The 15,439-nt window shown below is 41.3% G+C and overlaps 1 protein-coding gene across 14 annotated transcripts in view; it reads left to right on the plus strand.

The window, feature by feature from the left end:
* Positions 1–260: 260 nt before the first annotated feature.
* Positions 261–15,439, plus strand: part of PLCB4 (phospholipase C beta 4) — a 400,050-nt gene continuing 384,871 nt past the window's right edge. For 4 of the 14 annotated variants that reach the window (XM_080683989.1, XM_080683986.1, XM_080683984.1 and 1 more), the window contains exon 1: positions 605–762. The gene's annotated coding sequence lies outside the window, so the exon portion shown is untranslated. Of the gene's footprint in view, positions 491–561; positions 763–15,439 lie in introns of those variants that run through there. The other 10 variants (XM_080683990.1, XM_080683987.1, XM_080683982.1 and 7 more) reach the window with 6 other exon arrangements.

Raw genomic sequence — 15,439 nt, forward strand, 5'->3', positions numbered from 1 at the left:
GAAGTAGGGTCCGCGGGGGGCGGCCGGGGAGAGCCCAGAGGAGCGGGCAGCTGGGAGGATTCCCCAGGCGCCCCACCCACCATCTCCCAACTCTACCCCCTCGCGTTCCAGGAGTCTGGCCGGGGCCTCCAGGCTGCTCCCCCGGCCCGAACGGCGCCCCCTCCCAGCCCCGCGGGCTCGCGGCAGCCCGGCGGCCAGCCCGGCCCCTGCCCACCCCCAGCCCAGCCCGGGCGCGCCGCACTGGGCATGCTCCGTAGCCTGGGCAGGTTGGGGCTGCGAGGCGACAGCTCGGGCTCTGGAGCCGGGAGGCGAGAACAAGGAGGGAGACTCGGGGGCTGAGGAGGCGGGTGCGTCGGGCCACCGAGGGGCGGAGGGGCCGGGAGCCAGGGAAGCGCCAAGACCGGCGGGAAGGCGGGCAGGCGGGCAGAGAGAGCCGGCGCTGCCCGCCGCTTCGCGGAGGAGCCCGCGGAGACCCCCGCCCTACGCAGAGGTGAGGACCGCGCGCCTCGGAGGCGGGGAGACGGGGAGGCGGGGAGGCTGGAGGAGGGGCGGGGGCAGGCGGGAGGGCGGGGCCGGGAGAGCCGGGAGGGGGCTTGGCGGCCGCTCTTTCGGGGGGAGGGGGCGGTGGCGCCGGGAGCAGTAAGTGAGCTGCACCGCCAAGATCTCATAGACACACGCGCGCACCCACGCGCGCGCACACTCGGGGGCTCCAGGCGGCGGCGGTGGCCGCATCCCCGGCAGCAGCTCCAGGCAAAGTGACAGGTAGGAGAAGGCATTTCGGGTCCCGCCGGAGGATGCGCCCGCCGGGGCCCGCCGGGCTTGTTTGGTCCCGGCGGATGCGTCCTGGACGCGCGCGCGCGCACCCGGATGCCCTGACGGGAGTCTGTGCAGGTGCAGGGTGCCAGTCGTCCGGTGCGCGCGCGGGGCCAGGGTCCCCGCTGACACCCCCTTACCCCGTAATCCTTGCCTTCTGGGTTCCCCCAGACTCTGTCCAGACGTTCACCACTTCTGACTAGAAATAGCCCGGCCCGACGTGTATATGATTATTTTGGTTGGAAATAGTTGGCACAATGCAACGCATGTAATTGTATACGAGTGTGGATCTTCTTACCTCTTCTGGGAATATAATAGATGACTGACCATTTCCACTTAAAACGACACTGACAGGCCAGCCCACGTTGGGGGTAGTGTTTGGCATACCAGTGATGGAGAATAAAAGTGGTCTTATTTTCAGAATTTTAAAGTTGCCTTTTCCTTAACAAATTGCACCCTATCTATATAGTACAGTACTTCTGACTGTAGACTTCGTAGTCGGTACTGTATAGAAGTATGGAAATATGTAATTTGCCAGTTTCTAAGTGTATCTAAATACTTTATCTAGAATCATAAAACTAGAATTTTTAAAGAAAAATGCAAATGCCCATTATATTTCCATAAATATGCATGTATTTAAGAGATGACCCTCAATTAAAAAAACAAAAAACAACCCTCTTAGTGATTTTTGCTATTATTCTAAAGCAAGTGTTCCAAATTTAATTTTGGCTGAAACATTTATTTTTCACCATAAATGTGATACATGGAAGTCTTATGTGGAGATGGCCACTAGTAAATCTGTATGGTTGCCAATAATGTCATTCAAACATAGGTAGCTGTATAATGTCAAATTAGAACTGAGTTTCCCCTTCAAAGAAAAATCAGATTCCTAGAGTAAACAGGACCAAGAAAAGCAACTGGTGACTTTACCTGGGCATCTTCCAGGAGATCAAGAAAGTGTCTAGGGAATTGTGTTCTTCAGAAAGAAAAATTGTGTGTGTGTGTGTGTGTGTGTGTGTGTGTAAAATTTTAACTTTATCTTTTTAGTTTTTTTCAGAACTGTTGGATTAAAAAATATGTGGTTTAATTGAGAACTTAAATTATGAACTCTTCAAACTTCAGTGGCCTCTGTTATAGAATCATGCAAAAGAATAAAAATCTAGCTGGGCAGGGGCTGTGCTTTAATCTCCATTATCCCGGTTATGTAATCTAGAATGCTGTGTTTTTCATAGGATGATCTTACATAGTTTTTCAGCTGGCGTTTTAATCCAGTATGTCATCTTTCTTTTGAACTGTAGAAGTTTAATAAATGATTGCCATCTTGGGAGAACACCTGTTTTCATAAAAATCCACTTTTTAAATGGAATAGCATTTTTTACTTGTCATGTTTAGGTACCTGAGACTTCTGCTGCCCAAATGAGTAACCCTTTGCATGTACTATATTATCACATGTCTAACGGTACTCTGTATTAGATTAGCGATTACACTTACCTCCAACTATATTATTGCTCAACCATCCGCAAGTAGTTTTGATTTCGCTTTGATGATATTACCCAGCTCTGAATTAATCACTGGTGAAAATGCTATTCTACAAGTGACTGTCAAAACAGAATTTCTAGGACTCCATTTGATCACTGGGTACACATTTATATCTGTCGGGATAATGCTGCCTTTATTTTACAAATGCACACCCACACAGAAGAGCTTTGTTCTAAAACACTCTTTTCTAAGTTTTATATTTGTATGCCTGAAAATGTGAGTGATGTTAAACTACTTAAACGCCCTGGAATCTTGAGGTGGTGTTTTTTTTTTTTTTCTTATGAGGTAGTGAAATATGGAAGTTTAAAAGTGTTAAGGGTTACTGAAAAGGTTTTGCAGAAATGGGTTTTTAAACATCTGAATCATCTCTTTGGACAGTTTCATCCCCAGCAGAGACCTAGCCAGTGCCCGTAGTGCCGATAGTCTGTCTTTCCCAAGAACATATCCAACTGTTTTTAAATTAACGTATACTGCTGATTTTGGCAACACGGAGCAGTTATATTCGGCAATCCAAATGACCATGGTATTTTCCTAGGATACCACTGAATCCATTTGGGGGTTTGATTTATTAAGAATTGAAATGATGACTAAGTACTTGCCTCATATTCACCCCTAACCACCCTCTCTCCACGTTACAGTTGAGGTGAAGTTGAGCTTCAGCGCTGCTCTGTTGTTTTCCTGGAACTGATCACATAGCCATGCTAACTTGTGAAAGGATGTGATTATAAGTGAATTTAGCTTCTTGATGTTGTGTCTGCATTTTCATCCTCAGACTTTCGATGTAGACTACAAACTCAAATATCGGAATTAAGGAATACCTTTTCTGGATTATTTAAAACCACATTAATAATTGGTTGCCGAATTCATTTAATTTTTAAATGTTAAAACCTTAGGTTGAAAATAACTGTAATCATTTTGGATCCCAGCACTTAGGTAATAGAATCCTGGGAAAGAAGATTATGTATTTCTCATGTTCTCCACAAATGCTTTTGATAGTGAACTCAAATATTTTGGGGGAGAGCAAAAATATTCTTGAAGCTTAACATTATTTAGCAGATGGTGACTAAATTATCATCTTTGTGACCACTTTTAAAGGGTGAAATAACATGTTTATTAGCTCTGAAGACTCCGGTTTTTAACAAACTGTTTACTACAGTGAGTCCTATGAAACCCAGAACTTTTGCTTTTGATATGCAAAATGAGGTCAAGGACTAATGGAGCCGCTTTAATGATCACAGTTGGTATTTCATGTCCAGACTGAAGTTTCTAAAATAGTTGCTTTTTCACTTCATAATGTGAACTTGTAGGCCTTATTAGTGGCTGTCAAAAAGACATCCACCTATGGAGAAGTACATAGACCTTTTTTTTCATGTCTGTGAGGCGGCAGCAGGGACTTTCTATGGTTTTGCTGTTGGTGTGCAAATGTTAACTGTGTTTGTCAGGACACTGCTTCATTCTCAGCACTATCCATCCTGCGTTTTCTACTTCCTTGTACTATTCAGGAAATATAATAACCTTGTACAGGTCTTTTTTTCATTCCCGAGTAGTTGTTTTTCTGTTTAATAGTTTTTCTTTTGATAAAGCCTCTCCCTTAAAGGAGAAATATTTTCTCAAGGTGTAGTATTATTTATCTAGTTATGCCGTAGAATGATATAAAGGTTTTGCACATTCAGAGATTGTAGTTCTTTAACCAAATATAAAAATGAGTTTATTTCACCCCCCAGTGGAAGTAAATGCATTATTGATTAGGAGAGTGAGAAGTTTGCATTGTTTTTGTTGGAAATAAGCCTGCTTTCAAAAAATCACCCTCAGGGTCACTTTTCTTCTCAAGGCCCATTTCACTTGGTTGCAACAACCACCCCCAAATTCCATTTTCTAAAAGGCTGGCTAGAAGCTCATGCCTTTGGATGTTTTTCACATGCTGAAGGTGGAGCCCAAGTTTATAAAGGAGATGAAAGCAGTGATGGATGCCCTGTGGTCCAAATTGCAGCCAGGAGATCCTTATGTACAAGAGGATGAATGACCAGCTGAGTTTTTATTTTCTCTGCATGAACCCCATCTACTTTCTCTTTCCTTTTCTTTGTGGAATCAAAGTAGTTGAAAGGGACATTGATCTGAAGAAGGTTTTTCACTGAACACCTCTCTTGCCTACTACCTGTAAAACCTTCCAAGAGAAGGTCGCCCATGTGACCTCAAGATAGTGTTATCTTATGCCTTTGATTGGGAGTCTCCTTCACAGCTCTTCTCCCATGATCCTTTGGTGTGCTGAGGACTGGGAAATTCCACCTTTAGCTACTGAGCCAACCATGGGCCAGGAATATCATCCCTTTAAGATATTGCCCTTCTTAAAGTATTCTTTTCTCCTGAACAATTCAAGGGTGTTTTTGGCTCCCGGACACGAACAAAGAAGTGTCCTTAGAATAGGAGGAAGAAAAGAACTCAAAATAATTAATGTTAAGCAGCTCATCTAGAGGGAAGAGATCACAGACCAGCAGCTTGACATCTCATTCTTTCCCTCAGAACAGGAATTCTTCACCTCAGGAGTTTGGCGGGTCCATGAATATAGCTGGCAAGTGAATTGCATCTTTATTTTCACTTACTTTCAGATAATAGGACAGGTATTAGAGTTGCTGTTGATCTTGACATTTAATGGGTTCAAAAAAGAAGCACATATATTACTCTCGTGTTAAGTTTTAAAAATTATTTTGATACATAGGTATAATTGGCTTCCTTTGTACTTGATTTTATACACTTAAAAAATTAAGCTGACCAGGGTCTATAGGATTCACCAGATTGAAAGGGGGTTTGTAACCCACTTGAGGTAAAGGACAACTGCTCTAGACACACTTCTTCTAGGAGGAGCTGGGTGGGAAAGTGGGGGATTGCTCTGTGGGCCTGCTGTGCAAGGGAGCTCAGCCATATCCCTTCCCAGCAGTGTGATGTTGCTGAGAACTACAGGTGTTGGAATCAGGCCAGAACTGAGCTCGAATCCTGACTATGTTGTGTATTCCCTGTGTGACTCTGGGCATCCACTCCAAGCTTCAGTTGCTGTAAAATGAGAATAACCCAATAGGGCAAAAAGTGCCTGGCCCTATGAATGATGCTGGGTATTGTGTTACTGCTGCTGTTGATACAACTGCTATTAGTTCTTCTTCTGCTAATACTACTCATATCACTGCTCATCCTCCCATTCTCCTCCTCCATGGGGACAAATGCCATATGAAGCAGGCTGAGTCAATGCCTATGAAACTTCTCATAAGGGACATTTGCTCTAGTCCCCGGGCAATACAGAAAGTTCGGTCATCTTTTAGAGCCACTCTGAAGTGTCAGATCTTCTTCTGGACTTGCCTGTCCCTGTGCCTGCAGTTGGACAGAGGGACCTAACGTTAACTCATCCCTGCCTCAAAGTTCCGTGACTGTGGGGTTTTGAAACATAACTCAGTGGGCCAGATGCTATCTCCAGGGCATCTATGTCTCCCAGATAGACTTTTTTTTTTTTTAATATATTTTATTGATTTTTTTACAGAGAGGAAGGAAGAAGGATAGATAGTCAGAAACATCGATGAGAGAGAAACATCGATCAGCTGCCTCTTGCACACCTCCTACTGGGGATGTGCCCGCAACCAAGGTACATGCCCTTGACCGGAATCGAACCCAGGACCTTTCAGTCTGCAGGCCGACGCTCTATCCACTGAGCCAAACCGGTTTCGGCCCAGATAGACTTTAAAAAGGCCACCTTAAGCCGTTCAGGCCTGGAAGGAGAGAGTCATCCACTAGAGTAATTTGGGGATCTCTGATGTTTAGGAGGAGGCTTCATGGCTCTTGTTTTCCGTGGGCTTCAATAGGACACTCACATTCTCTGCTTTATACAGTCATAGCAACAACAATGACAAAACAACAGACATCTGTTGAACACATCCTTTAATACTCCCAACAAATATTTTTGGTGGTTAATAATGGTATCTCTATTTTACACTTGGGGAAACTGAGGCTTGGGAAAGTCAGGGAGTTCAAACCCAGGTAGACAGACCCCAGAACTCCAACTTGAAACCACTATATGATGTCACCTGCCACCCAAATATGTTGTATTGCTGAAATGTTTGTTACAATAAAAAGTTTTGTGACCATTATTTGAAGTCACTGGGCTGAGATATGACTGAGAAGCTTCTGGCAAGCCTGCTGTGAAAGAAATTGAAATAGGCCGTTGAGGATAAAGCCCCGAGTCTTCATCTAATTCTAGGTGCTTTTGTTGCTGCAGTTGCATGAGCCAGAAGTCTGAGCGAGGAAGGTTACTAAATGCTACTCTGGGGGAGCCCAAAAAAGCATTTGTTCTCTGGAGGGCCAGCTTTTACCTGATGAGATTCCTCACGGTACCAATCAGGGTGTACCATACTCTGATTTCTTGAAGGGCCAGGTAAGCAACATGCAGCTGGCCAGGTGTCAGAGACCTCAGGGAGTGGTGGGGACTGCTGTGGGCATGGGGCGCTCAGCCATGTCCCTTCCTCGGGAGTAGCTCCCTGCAGGCCTGCCAGGTTTCTGCCAGGTGGGCATGGGGCTCAGGGTTGCCACCCCCTCTACATTTGCAAGAGGAACATGATTTATTTATTGTAAGTGCGAGATCTTCTTTTTAAATGTTTAGAAATAATTAAAATAAAAACAAATGTGTCAGCCCATGGGGTGGCCGGCCAAACAAAAGACGGTTATGGAATGCCTTTGGCTCATGAGCTCCTATTTTGAACCCTTTGTCAACTAGAAGTGCTTGAAACACTGTGTACTAGACGATGTCAGTGGTTTCATCTTTAAGTAAGCATGGTGTTTTCTTTATTCATGCGATTTTTGCCTCCTATTTAATTTCTTACAAAGGTTGTTGTGGCCATTTATTTCCAGTGCACATAAATTTCAGATGCTGCATTTCTGCCTGTTTGTCCCCTCCTTCATTTTTCTAAGATGTTAGCAGATATACAAAGTTGAGGGCGGGGGCGGAGGGGGAGGAGGCAGAACTTGGCTTTCTCTTCTGTTTTGTTGTGCCTATTTAAAATAGGAACACCTAAGCATGGAAAAATGGGGGACTTCATTTATGGGGACATGGAGGGTCTCTTGCCTGTGTCACTTATTTCAAGTCTAACCAGTCAAGGAATGTCCCCATTGCTATTTTGTAGTTGTTGTATTTGTCTTGGCCATATAGAATGTAGATCTGTTTCTGCAGCTTAGAGTTTCAATGTGCAGTTACTTAACAGCCACGTTTTCCTTTTGGCTCTTAAATAAGAGGTCCCATTGGATCAATCAAGAGTGAAATTCTTTGCCAGATGGGGTTTGGATGGGTTTCTCTCCCATCTGCTGATGCATCATCACTGGACAAATCACCAAAGGCCCCTAGAATTTCTATTAATTTAAAATTTTAATCGCCTTATAAATTGATGTATGTGATACATTAATATGTTCAAGTTGAAATGATAATGCAAAAATACAGGAGCAAAATGTAAAATGCTTTTTCCCACCTACACCCATTCCCAGATATAACCATTGGCAACAGCTTAGAGCGCCTCTTCCCTCTCCTTTTTCTATGCATTTACATATATAAGTATATATACAATCCTTTTCTTATTATATAAACTGGATCCTACTGTATGCATTTTTTGGAACTTGCTTTGTCTACTTAAGTCTATGTTATAGAGATCTCATGTCAGTATACTAGTTATATTTTTCTTTCTAACATTACGTAAAATTTGGTAGTATTGATGCACTGTACTTTATTCAACCATTCCCCTGTTTTCAGTGTTGCAAACTGAAAGATTGAAGTTTTTTGCACATAGACCTTTGTGCATCTGCGTGAGAATTCCTTGTAGCTTAATTCATAGAAATGGAACTCTTTGGTCAATAGTATATGCACTTTTTACATTTTGAGAGAGCACTGCCAAATTGCCTTTAGAGAAGTTGCCCATGAAATTTCTATCTCATTGAACCTCAAATTATGAACATATCCTCCAGTTGAAGCATGCCCACTGATTACATTGCTTCACTGATTCAGTCACATTTCACTTATAAACAGTACACCAGGAAGTGACTTTAGAAATAGTCTACGTCCTTCAAATTCTTTGAAAATACAGTACTTAATAAAAAATAATTTACCAGTTAAAAGGCTAATTTAAAAACTGCTTAGCAAAGAGAGATCTTATAGAATCAAAGTTGGAAATCTGTATTCTGATCAATTTGGTCAGCTGTGAAAATGAAGGCCCCGCATACCCGGGATATGTCACAAGCACCCTTGAATATTTGGTTGAAGGACTGAGGCTTAGTCTGCACAGCCAGCAGAGGTTGATAATGACCTGGGAAAATCAAGTTAATTTCATTGCTAAAAATTCTATCCAGGTATATTTATAGCTTTAGACTTTCAAATACTTAATTATTTAAAATCTCTTTTACCTTCTACTTAGAGAATTAGCAGGTTCAGAGATAATGTTGTCTTATTGAGTTTTAATAGATACCTGAAGTTAATTTCCATGATATTTAGAAATGATATACAGACAAAGGAAAGGACTATATAAATTAGAAACTACATTGTATTTTCATTTAGAGAGATACAAAGGAAAATACAGAAAATCTAGGTCACTCATTTCCATCTATTCTCAGAAGTGACAACTTTAATAACTATAGTTGTTATCAATAAGATGAAATGAATTATTAGTTTATTTTTAGAACTTCGCAACATCCCTTGAAAGACTTGGAATCATCTCTGGTAAATCTTGATATGGATAACTAGCAGGAAGTAAAATATTGTTTCTGTTTTCAAAGATTGACTTGCTTCTTTCATCTGTTTCTCCAGACATTCATTTTTAAGAAAAATTTTGGTTTGGCAATGATATTCAGATTCTGATTGTATGCCTTCTGCATATTTATTTTTATAGCATACTGTGAATTGTGGAAATATGGTAGGATTCAGTCATTTTTTTCTTGGCATGGAAACCTTGCATATTCAAGAAAGTCTATACTAGGTTTTGCTCATGGAAGTGCTCTCGTATTCTACTGTTTACAAATGATTTCCTTTGAAAATCTCTGAAAGCCACAGTGGAGGGCCCCGCCTGGTCACTCTAACTCTGTGTCATTCAGGGCCCTGCTGGGGAGCAGATGGCATGTGTTAACCAGGTCCTTTGAGGAGGGCTTAATAAAGGGATCCTTTAGGAGGTGTGGACATGTGTACGGAGCACAACTGGGATGAGTGCTGAACAGGGACATAGCAACCATGGGGGAGGCAAGAAGGGCAGTCCCAGAGAGCTGTGTCCTTTTGTAGAGCAGAGGGACACAACCTGTAATGTCTCTGCAGTGACACAACAGGGGAATAACTAGGCCTACCTCCCTCTCCTCTTGTCCCCCAAACTCTGGCTGATAAGTTCCATTAGCTGAACCCAGACAGAAGCCAGAGGGCAAGGGAGAGGAGGAAAGGTGGAGAAGGATGGTGAATAGGTCTGGGGAGGCAAATGGCAGGATCTACCCAACTGCCATTCTGAAGGAGAGGTGTGCATGGGTGAGAGGTCAATGCAGGGAGGAAAGCCTATGGTCTGGTTTTGTAGACAAAAAACAACAACCCCACAAACAAACAAACAAATCTGCAGCCACAAATGCTTAATTTAAATTGAAGTTGGGAATGTTCTATAATGCCACATGGCTGGTATCAGTAATACTTGTGGTGGGTCTTAGAGTAACCTAATTTTTTTTTTTTTAGTTTATTTGGAATGGATTGTGTTTCTTTGGAATTGCATAGAACACATAAATACTTTATGTATTTCTGGAAGAACCAAAAGTGTAGGTTATATAGACAGAAGGGATTAGTAAAGTCTGCAACAAGGAGTAGAGATACCCAAGATATCATTACTTTGCTTTTAATATTTTATGAAAATATTTTATCTAAAATGTCAGGTACCTAGGGGGTGAGACTAGAAGGAAATTAAGGTTATTAACAGTAATTTTCATTCAAAGAAGTCAATTTAACAGAATCATTAGCATCACTGAGTAGGAACGAACAAGCTGTGTTTCCCCATTTGTTCAGCATGGCAGTAAGACTCTGAGATTTCAGGCTCATTTATTCTCTCCTTTTCTTCATCTTGTTGTTTGAAAAGGTGAAGACTGCTTTGTTTGGTTTGTATACTTGTCCTGAATGAACAAGCAATGAAACTTGATTAGAATCATAAACTCATAGTGCTAAAAGTAATATCAGAGTTCATCTCTTCTTACCCTCAAATTTTATGGTAAGAAACCAAAGACCCTAGCTATTAGCAAACTGCTGCTGTGCAAATTCCCTGAGTCAGTGGCTCTGGGGAAGTCACATCTCTTCTCCAATCTGAAGGAATTGCACTAGATTAATTCATTTTTGCTATTAACCTTCTAGGCTCCTGAAGTCCCCGATTGTAAGAGCTTATTTGTCCATTCTATATAATTCTCATATGTTAGAGGCAGAGCTTCATAACTTCTTGTCCACCACCCAGTCATTAAAATGGTATTTTTTGGAGGTCTCAACAATGTTCTTGACTTTCTCACTCTACAGCCTCTTTCTGCATGAGATAACTCATCCACTTCTACCATTTGTACAACCACCTATTTACTGATGCTTCTATATTCCTGACCTTTTGTCCCAGCTCCGGTTCTAGCCAGTTGTCTGCTGGAGATCTTAATGTTGAAGTCCTATGGGTATGGTCAAATCATTGTGTCCAAAACTGAAGGCCTCAACTTTGCTCCAAATCTATGTCTCATATTCGGTTCTAAATTTTCATGAAACACGACGCCAATCTATTGCATTTATCCATTAATATCTTGTATTTCTGTCCACTCCTCTTCATTCCTGTTGCCTGACACTGTCCAAGTTTATATTCTCTGTGTTTCATGCCTTGATTGTTGCAGTACCCTTCAATCAGTTTTCCTATTGTTCTTCTTTCTCATTTATTCTATCATTCATGTATTCTGTTTGCTATTAAGTGAGTATAAGGTACTGTAATAGTGATCCAGTGAGGGCTCTTGCCCTCAGGGGTTTACAGAAGATATCCTATATAATAAAAGCCTAATATGCTAAGTGTCCAGTCGTCCAGTCGTTCGTTCAACCAATCAAAGTGTAATATGCTAATGATATGCTAAGGCCACTCAACTGCTCACTATAACATGCACTGACCACCAGGGGGCAGACAGTTAACCAGTTGACCAGTCGCTATGATGTTCACTGACCACCAGGGGGCAGACGCTCTGACCAGTAGGTTAGCTTGCTGCTGGGGTTTGGCCGATGGAGACTGAGCAAGACTGGGGACTGAGCGAGACAGGCTGGAACCCCCTGGAGTCCTCCCGCAGTCCCTCCCCAGCTGGTCAACCTCCCACATCCCTTCCCAGCACTGATGAGGGTCCTTCAGCCTGGCCTGCACCCTCTTGCAATTCAGGACCCCTCGATGGATGTCAGAGAGCCAGTTTCGGCCCGATCCTGCAGACCAGGCCGAGGGACCCCACTGGTGCATGAATTCGTGCACCAGGCCTCTAGTAGACAAATAAACAACTATTTCGTAAGTTTACATCTTTGCCCCTTTACTTCATTCTTTATACTCAACTAAAGTAATTTGCAGAAAAGAAATCATATTATAACATCACTTCTAAAATGCTTCAAGACTTAATTCAGTTCCCTTAATTTGCCAAATACAAGCCGCCCACAGCTGGACCTGTACAATGAAATTTTAATACCTTTATTTGCATCACCTATACTAAGCTCTATTACAATTCCAAGAACATAAAGTCTGTGGCCACAGTGCCTTTGCTGAATTTGCACTCAATCTTCTTCAGCTGGCTGAGTCCTACAGGCCTTTACAGACTTTGCACAGCTGCCATCTTCTTCACAAAGCCTTCCTTGACTTCAACTCCAGGTTGGGTTTCCCACCTCGGTCATCCTGTTGAAGGGTTTGCAAATTTTAGCCACATATGACTTTCTTAGGGGAGGGATGAATCTGGTGCATATTAGAGACTAAATCAGCCATGGGCAAACTACGGCCCGCGGGCCGGATCCGGCCCGTTCGGCTGTTCTATCCGGCCCACGGAGCCGAAAGAGCGGAGGGTTCTCTTGCTCTTCCCTCCGCTCCTTTACTTTGAATTTATATTAGTTCACACAAACACTCCATCCATGCTTTTGTTCCGGCCCTCCGGTCCAGTTTAAGAACCCATTGTGGCCCTTGAGTCAAAAAGTTTGCCCACCCCTGGACTAAATCAATGTGTCTTAAATGAATGAATAGCTAAATGCCATTATTGCAATTCTGCAGGCTGGGCAAATTAGGAAAGCGATCTGTTGAATAAGCAGAAGATGTGCCATGCTTAATAAATTGAAGCCATCTGCAGACTTATTACAGAGGAAAAAAGTATTCCATGATTATTTACACTGGTCACTAGGAAGTAGCACAGTGATCAATTTGGAAAGATGATCAGTAATTTGAAAACTCTATATTCATTATTTTTGCTAACAGAAATTCTGGTACTGTAATTTTTTAGTATACTAGAAACAGAGGAGACGTTTTCCTAAAGATTAGTTTACCATTTATTCCTGGTGGGCACACTCCCATGCTGTTTTTTTCTCTTTATGAGTTCGATTTTATTCAAGGTATGCTTATTTTTCTTACAGTGTGTTAGAACTCTGATTCAGAGACATTTCCTTATTTCAAACTTGGCTAGATGTATAGAGCAAAAAAGCATTTAATCAGATTGTTTTTTAAGTGGGACTCTGGGTATTATAAAAATGCTTTGTATTTATTTTCTTATAGCATTTCATTTTCAAAATGACGTGTGAATATACCAGTGCCAAAGAGAGAAAGCAAGAGAATAATTAATTAATTGAAGGAATATATTCTGCTGAATATTGTTTTTAAGATCATCTTGTACTTCCTGAGGTAGGAGGGAGGATTTTATTCATGATGTCAGTTGAATCTGATGAAAATAGTGGCATTGACAGTCTTAATTGTGCTGACCTCCCCAAGCTTGGAGTATCAGTCATGTTTAAGAGATTCCTTCTTCACAATTGGCATCTTTTTTCATGTAGCAAATTTCTTTAACTTTGTACTGAAAATGTGCTGGCTAAATATGTTTATTATCAGATATGTCATTATTCAAATTTACATGGAGACAACTTTTAAAACAATTATAGGTTAGTTACTGTAGCTGATGAGAAAGTATTTCACAATTGCACTTTAGAAATACAGTCAGAGAATATTTCCTTTTATTTAGTCTTTTTGGACCTATGAGGTTCTCTGAGAGTCTTAAGTCTGGCCTTATTCTGTCCATTTTTCATTCCCTTTGAAAGAATTTCAAAGTAACTGGTTAAAGTTCCTCTCCCATCTGTCATAAATAACACACAGAGATTTCTTGTGTGGCTACAAGAGGGAAAGGAGGAAATTTAAAAGCGAGGATGATGTGGGTATTGATACCTCTCCTGAAAGTGACTCTGCTGGAATCAGACTCTCTGATCCGTTCTGTTGCAGGTTAAGTTTTGTTTTCTCAGCTTGAATTTCTAAGTATGGCAGACCAACTGGTTTTATATTAAGATGGAGAACCAGGAGGAACCCACTTCTCCATTCAGAGCAGTCAGTGCCTTTTAAAAACCTAGAAATGTTCCGCTTTTTACCAAACCAAGACTCTTCTAGCTTTGTTTTGGAGGTGCGGGCATACATCACCTGGAAGGCATACCTCACTTCTAAATAAGGTTTCTGGTCCAGAATATCTCATTAGAAATCCCTTCCCATTTCCTCCTAGAGGTGAAAGCAGCCATTGCATTGCAGAAGGAATATGATGCAAGGAAACAGTGCTGGTGAATCAGGGCTTCCAACCCTCAGGTAGTGTCAGACCTTCAGGAAGGAAGTCTCTTTCTCTCTCTCCCTCTCTCCCTCTCTATCCACCTATGTGAGTTTTACATCCTTCTTTGAGGAGTTGAGACACTTCATGTTAATGAGCTTAAATCATTTCCGGAATTTGAGCTTGAATCATCATCTAATTTATAATTTGATAAGTAATGTGTGCATATTGAATTTCTCTGCTATCTATCTCAGTTCTGGAGTAAATCTGTTAAAATAAAACAAAAATTGTTTTGGTTCTTTTTTCTTAACTTTTAACTTAACTTTTAAGTAGTCCAAGAAATATATTAATATGTTTTTAGGTAGTTAACGTTTTTTCTCTCTGATATTCTTTTGTGTGGAATATAAATTGTGTAGACTTTCATTAAGTGCATTATAGTATTTTGCTTGTTTTGGTGCTTTTTAAACAGGATGGTGCTATCTCCTAAAAGCACAAAGAAATTTGCTAGTTTAGATGTGATATATTTTGTTTAAAATACTCTACCCAGAACCTAATATAGTTACATCATAGAATGGGGTCAAGGAAATGTGATGCCTCTATGTATATGCATGAAATTTCACTGACCTCATGAATTCATTTGAATTTATTTGAATAAACTAAATTTAAGCCATTTGGCTCTTTTAAGCAATTATAACACACTCTCAATTTTTAAATCAAGTCTGTACAGTAGCTAACAAAGAGTAGTTGCTTGAATGTGTCTTAAAATGAATGTTAGGACACTAATCATATGATGTTATTTTTACTTCTTTATTTCATGGTTTTCTATATGCTCATTTGGATTTATATGCATTCTGCTCTTTCTAAAATTGGTAGTTAAGCAGTGCATTGTTTTAAATATTAATTCTCAAGTTTTGCCTTGCTCTTAAATTTCATGTGGTTATGTGAAGTGGACAGAAGCCATCTATCTACCTTTCTGACACGCACTTTTCTGGGTTGAACATATATTGACCTTGACTATAACTTTGAATTTAGGAGACTTGACTAGACTCTGAAAACATAAAGTCCAGTGTGATTCCTATAGCATTCCTATAGCATCCCAATAATGTAATAAAAATAATCCAGAAAATGCCTGGCAGGCATGGCTTAGTGGTTGAGCATCAACTTATGAACCAGGAGGTTATGGTTCGATTCCTGGTCAGGGCACATGCCTGGGTTGAGGGTTTGATCCCCAGTGTGGGGCATGCAGGAGGCAGCCGATCAATGATTCTTTCTCATCATTGATGTTTCT

This window comes from Plecotus auritus (assembly GCF_963455305.1).
Source record: "Plecotus auritus genome assembly, chromosome: 8".
In the NCBI taxonomy this organism is placed as follows: Eukaryota; Metazoa; Chordata; class Mammalia; order Chiroptera; family Vespertilionidae; genus Plecotus; species Plecotus auritus.